This window comes from Mustelus asterias, chromosome 15 (genome assembly GCF_964213995.1).
Source record: "Mustelus asterias chromosome 15, sMusAst1.hap1.1, whole genome shotgun sequence".
Lineage (NCBI taxonomy): Eukaryota > Metazoa > Chordata > Chondrichthyes > Carcharhiniformes > Triakidae > Mustelus > Mustelus asterias.
In genome coordinates, this window is record NC_135815.1 from 35,303,946 (window position 1) to 35,311,385 (window position 7,440).

Consider the following 7,440-nt stretch of genomic DNA (forward strand, 5'->3'; position numbering starts at 1 on the left):
ACAGAGATGTACTGTTGATTGTGAAAGACACTTAGTCATAGAGTCATAGAGGTTTACAGCAAAGAAACTGGCCCTTCGGCCCAACTCATTTTTACCTCTAAGCTAGTCCTAATTGCCTGTGTTTGGCCCATATCACTCTCTACCCATCTTACCCTTGTAACTGTCTAAATGCTTTTTAAAAGACAAAATTGTACCCGCCTCTACTACTATCTCTGGCAGCTCGTTCCAGACACTCACCACTGTCTGAGTGAAAATATTGCCCCTTTTTGTAACTCTCCCCCTCACCTTAAACCTATGTTCTCTAGTTTTAGACTCCCCTACCTTTGGGAAAAGATGTTGACTATCTACCTTATCTATGCCCCTCATTATTTTATAGACCTCTATAAGGTCACCCCCAAGCCTCCTACGCTCCAGGAAAAAAAGTCGCAGTCTATCCAGCCCTTCCTTTTAACTCAAAGTATCAAGACCCGGTAGCATCCTAGTAAATCCTTTCCGCACTCTTTCTAGTTTAATAATATCCTTTCTATAAGAGGGTGACCAGAACTGTATTCCAAGTGTGGCCTTACTAATGTCTTGTACAACTTCAACAAGACATCCCAAATCCTGTATTCAATGTCCTGAACAGTGTTCTGTGAAAACTTCGACCAGTTTTTTACTCAAAACCCAAGTGCTCTTACTCAATGAGACAGACAACTGTGGTTTAAACTTAGATTTTTAAAAACACTTGCAAGTTTAAGAAACAACTCTTACACAATAAAATTAAGCTAACTTTTCCCTAAACTAGGCTGACTGCTTGAAAAACACATTTACTACCTGTTCTGGTGCAGTCAACTGGGCTGTTGGATTCAATTCACTGAGCTTACGGTGACAGATGTTGTCAGGCTTTTCTTGGTATGAAGGTGGATCTCACACACCCTCTTCCATTGTCACGGGTCACAGTAGGCCGATCGAGTCTTGGCTGGGGTTTGTCTTAAGATGTCCCTTTTTATCCCCCTCTTCCAGATGTTCTGGAATGCTCTCTGGCTTTCAGCCAATGGGGTCACATTGCCCAACGAGGTTAGGCCAGATCATTCTATGTGTATATATTTATATAACCTTCCAAGGTATGGTTAATAGCAGAGAGTCTGGCTGAAACTGGAAAATACACAAACATAATGGGAGCAATCTTATGAAAAAAATTCTAAGTCCAGAATGAGTGTGAAAACAGGAGTGTTTCGGATCTGATTTTTCGCTTTTTCGGTGAGTGCAAATGTTGAATCTTGAAATCCGTTTCTCGCCTGTAGGGGAAATGGGCGGGGCCTGAAATTGCCTGAAAGCCAGCTGATAGTAGCAGAGGGTGCAATTGCGCATGTGCAGATCTCTGCTTTGAGAGTAGCAGAGACCTGATACTGCCCCTGCTACTGTAGCCAACCGGCCTCTGTGGCCTAAACCTGGCACCCCCTGCCCCCACCGCTACTGTGGCCATTTGCGATGCCCCCCGACTGGAACGATCGCCACCCTCCCAGACCCGCCTCTGGTCGAACCAATCCACCCGTTTCCACCCCCCCCCACCCCACCAGCCCGGACCAATTGCCCCTGTGCACCCTCCCCCCCCAACTGAACCGAATGCCATTCTCCCCCCCACCGATCGCTAGACATGAATGCGCAGCAGTCTTCCTCCCACCTCCCAATCGGACCGCCCCCAGTCTGGCTGCGGTATGGAAGTGGGTGAATGTCAGTGCAGAATGAGTACTGTAACCTCACATCTACATGTATGCCCTTTCAGCAGACAGTTCCAACAGCGATCACTGCAGAGCAATTAGGAACAAAGATCTTCATTTAAGCTTTTTCGTTGCTAGTGCACTGCTACTGTCTCCCAACCCTGGAATGTCAAATGCTGCAGTTTTTAAATTGTCTGTATGAATGCATGTCTTTAATAAAAGGTAGAAGGAGAAGTGTTAATTGACACTGTGGTGTCAAATGATTCATAGCTATTGTAGATCGAACCATAGAATCCCTACAGTGCAGAAGGAGGCCATTCTGCCCATTGAGTCCGCACCGACCACAATCCCACCCAGGCCCTATTCTCGAACCCCAGATATTTACCCTGCTAATCCCCTGACATTATGGTCAATTTATCATGGCCAATCAACCTAACCCACACATCTTCGGACTGTGGGAGGGAATTGGAGCACCCGGAGGAAACCCATGCAGACACGGGGAGAGTGTGCAAACTCTACACAGACGGTGACCCAAAGCCGGAATTGAACGTGGGCCTCTGGCACTGTGAGGCAGCAGTGCTAACCACTGTGCCACCGTGCTGTCCCAAATATACACTGGTTTCTTCAAATGTTGCGAAAGGAATGAAAGAGGAATTCAATCATTCAAGTAATGTGTATAATGTGCAGGAACTACTTTAAATCAGTCTTAAGGGATTGAACTCAAACTAATCTTATTAAAAGAACAGAGCTGGTACAGAATTAATTCTAAGTACTGTCACCTGACCATTTCACTACACACAGTACACAGAAATAAAGAAAGGTTTTCCTGTACAGCGGATGGAGGACTGAAAATCATTCTACACAACATACATCAGGCACTGTTGCTTTTAGATAAGTGTGCATTTCCAATATGGGCCGCTGATCTTGGCATAGAATTGTCAATATTCCTGTATGTGAATATGCCAATATTTAATGCAAAATGCCAAATTTAGGCTCAGGGGAAACAACTGGTTAAAAATTTGTTCCTTTCAAAGGATTGTTTGAATATATCTGAAATTCAGAGTGTGTCCCTTCGTCATGACAAGCTTGTCTATTTTCTTTTGATCTAAAAACACTTGATAAATATTTAACACTTATATTTGTAAGTGTTCTCAACAAATATATGAGAAATCATTTGTAACTTTTTTAGTACCTTAAAAAAGTTTACAACTTTTGAACTGATTCTGTTCTGATCATTGTGTGCTTGTTTATGATCTGGACTCCCAGATAATGCTGGAGGCTAGCCTGTTGGTAAACTTTACTTTTTATTGCACATTATTCTAACTATGTACAGTATCGGCTCAGCACGAGGTTCGACATAGAACTATTTTTCTCCATGTTTTGTTATGTGATTTTATAAGAACATAAGAACTAGGAGCAGGAGTAGGCCATCTGGCCCCTCGAGCCTGCTCCGCCATTCAATAAGATCATGGCTGATCTTTTCGTGGACTCAGCTCCACTTACCCGCCCGCTCACCATAACCCTTAATTCCTTTACTGTTCAAAAATTTATCTATCTTTGCCTTAAAAACATTCAGTGAGGTAGCCTCAACTGCTTCGCTGGGCAGGGAATTCCACAGATTCACAATCTGTTCCCCCTCACCTCAGTCCTAAATCTGCTCCCCCTTAATTTGAGGCCATGCCCCCTATTTCTAGTTTCACCCACCAGTGGAAACAACTTCCCTGCTTCTAATCTATTCCCTTCATAATCTTATATGTTTCTATAAGATCTCCCCTCATTCTTTTGAATTCCAATGAGTATAGTCCCAGTCTACTCAGTCTCTCCTCATAAGCCAACCCTCTCAACTGATTATGTGGACTGTATTTTTAACATAAACTCCACTGAACTAAATATGTTTTTTATTCATTCGTGGGAGATGGACATCGCTGGCTGGGCTAGCATTTATTGCCCAACCCCAGTTGCGAGTCAACTACATTGCTGTGGCTCTAGAGTCCCATGTTGGCCAGACCAGGGAAGGATGGCAGATTTCCTTCCCTAAAGAACATTTGTGAACCAGATGGATTTTTCTGACAATCAACAATGGTTTCATGGTCATCAGTAGAAACCATAGAAACCATAGAAAATTACAGCTCAGAAACAGGCCTTTTGGCCCTTCTTGTCTGTGCCGAACCATTTTTGCCTCGTCCCACTGACCTGCACTTGGACCATATCCCTCCACACCCCTCTCATCCATGAACCTGTCCAAGTTTTTCTTAAATGTTAAAAGTGACCCCGCATTTACCACTTTATCCGGCAGCTCATTCCACACTCCCAACACTCTCTGCGTGAAGAAGCCCCCCCTAATATTCCCTTTAGACTTTTCTCTTTTCACCCTTAACCCATGCCCTCTGGTTTTTTTCTCCCCTAGCCTCAGTGGAAAAAGCCTGCTTGCATTCACTCTATCTATACCCATCAAAATCTTATACACCTCTATCAAATCTCCCCTCATTCTTCTACGCTCCAGGGAATAAAGTCCCAACCTATTCAATCTCTCTCTGTAACTCAGCTTCTCAAGTCCTGGCAACATCCTTGTGAACCTTCTCTGCACTCTTTCAAGATTCTTAATTTCAGATTTTTTTAATTGAATTCAAATTCCACCATCTGCTGTGGCAGGATTCAAACCTGGGTCCCCAGAACATTAGCTGATTTTCTGGATTAATAGTCGAGTGATAATATCAGTAGGCCATCACCTCCCCCTATGATAAATCTGGCATGACTTTTGAAACAAACCATTACTTTTGCAATTGGCTTACCTCTGTTACCACTGTTGCTTGGTTCACAGGCAGTGATTCTTAAACATTCATTGTGGAATGGTGATTTGACCCTGTTCTTAATGTCCTGATACTTAGACATTTTCTTGCAGTAATTCTTTGTTAATTATTTCTGTTGAGAGTACAGTTTCATGTCCTCACCTGTTGCTTCATTTTAAACATCACTTGTCCTCCCTTATCTTCACAACAGATCAGAAACATTCCACGGACAGTCAGAACTTCCAAGAGCAGCGTAATTCCTCTGGTGGTTATTGCAATCCAAATTCCTGAACCGCCAGCTGCCCTTGAACTGCTCTGCCCACTGCCACAGTACTTTCTTAGAGCTGGTGGTCATGGCGGAGGCATGGGTAGTGTAAGTAGCGCCGTCCGTAGGCCCAAGAACATATGCTTTGGAATCTTTCGGATCCTCTGGCATCTTATCAATCAGGTTAAAGATCACTGGAGCAACATTGTGCAGCAAATAACCATAATCATCTCCACTTTGCGAGCCGAATATTGTAAATCGCTCCTGACATACAGCGGAAGCTGCCTGATAGTCCTTCTCAGGACTTGCCATATATGTGTGCAAATTGTACCTTTCCCCCTGTTACGTGTTGGAGATGTAGAACGGTTGCATCAGCCAGGTCATTGAGTACATCTTGCCCCCAAAATCCATTCGCCTTCTTGGCCCTCCCTCTTGACCCATTCATGAAAGTTGGAGTAGCAGATGGGGGTCTTGATTTAGAGTCATAGAGTCATAGAGGTTTACAGCATGGAAACAGGCCCTTCGGCCCAACTTGTCCATGCCGCCCTTATATATTTTTTAAAAACCCCTAAACTAATCCTAATTGCCCGCATTTGGCCCATATCCCTCTATACCCATTGTACCCATGTAACTATCTAAATGCTTTTTAAAAGATAAAATTGTACCCGCCTCTACTACTACCTCTGGCAGCTTGTTCCAGACACTCACCACCCTCTGTGTGAAAAAATTGCTCCTCTGGACACTTTGTATCTCTCCCCTCTCACCTTAAACCTATGCCCTCTAGTTTTAGTCTCCCCTACCTTTGGGAAAAGATATTGACTATCTACCTTGTCTATGCCCCTCATTATTTTATAGACACCTCTTATTTAACACCTCATCTGAAAGATAATACCTCCAACCAGCGCAAGGGAGAGAAATCATGGGCACCAATGCTTTTCCTGTTTCTGGGCTCCTCATTCCCCCCTTCAGTCACGAATGATACATTTTCCCTTCAAGATTCACTAAACAATTAGAGAAAGGTCCTAGTAACATAATGACACCTATTGTTGGCATCTGGTTCAGAGTATCATCCAATATATATGCAGTATGGATCACTAATATTAAGCGCAGTGAATATCCCATTAGCTATTTCTAACACCGTGCAGAGAATAACACTGATTTTGGTGACAGCCTCAGCCCTCATGAACATATTCTGCACATTGCACCATCCGCACTATGATAGCAAATTCATATTTGGGGGAAGGATTCAATGCTTGCAGTCGAGATAAACTGCACAAGATGTTTTCCATTCTGTAGAAGAAGAAGAGGGTAGCCTGGGTACATGATTTATTCACACAATTATTTCATACAGCGGGTGTAATTGGGTTCAATTTTATCAGTAATCTCATAGAGTAGAAAGATCAAATAACTCCTGAGCAACAAATGGGAAGGATTGAACAAGATAGGTCTTACCCTGTTGGTAAGAAATGTTGGAAGCCTCAGGTGCAACACCACGGTTAAGAGGCAAGAGGACAAAAATTGAATGGTTCACAGTTGTATCAGTGTTTTCTTGATCAGCAAGTCTGAAGACTCTGCTAATTGCTGCTTCTCGCTACAATATATTTTCCATATCTACTATTTAACACAACTTTATCACAATATTTCAATACCTCAAAAAGGTCAGAAAAGATATCAAGATAGAGTGGGGTAATAGGTAAGTATACAAAAGGATAAGATTGAAGTCAGTGGAAAAGACTCTTGAGAATCAAGTTCAGTGTAGACCAGGTTACTGATTCACTATGAGCCCATTACACACTCCAGTCCTGTTTACTTCACCCCACAAAACCTGCAAACTTTCATCAGCAACAAAACAAAAGGAATTCCAGCCACGATTCCAGCCTCTGTTCATCACAAGATAATTATGGACTTCAAAGACCACCTTTCCCAGCTCATCTCATCCATCCCAAAATGACATACAAATATATGGATCATGGGCAGGAATTGACCATTTGGCCCCTCAAGCCTGCTCTGCCATTTAATAACATTGCTCGCATTATACCAGTGATTACAATGCAGAAGTACTTACTTGGCTGTAAATTGATTTGGGATATTGTGAACGTTTCTGCATGAATATAGGTTTTGTCTTTCTTACACCACTGTAGCTATGGTGAAATTGGAGACTTAATGCTGATTCTCTCAGGATGATTAATCACAGAGCAATCAACTGATGTTAAGAAAGTGGCTACAAGGAAATCGCTACATTTACATAGAACATAGAACATTACAGCGCAGTACAGGCCCTTCGGCCCTCGATGTTGCGCCGACCAGTGGTACCAATCTAAAGCCCCTCTAATCTACACTATTCCAATATCATCCATATGTTTATCCAATAACCACTTGAACGCTCTCAACGTTGACGAGTCCACCACTGCTGCAGGCAGGGCATTCCACGCCCTTACTATTCTCTGAGTAAAGAACCTACCTCTAACATCTGTCCTATATCTCTCACCCCTCAATTTAAAGCTATGTCCCCTCGTGCGAGCCAACACCATCCGAGGAAAAAGGCTCTCACTATCCACCCTATCTAATCCTCTGATCATCTTGTATGCCTCTATTAAGTCACCTCTTAACCTTCTTCTCTCTAACGAAAACAACCTCAAGCCCCTCAGCCTTTCCTCATACGATTTTGCCACCATACCAGGCAACA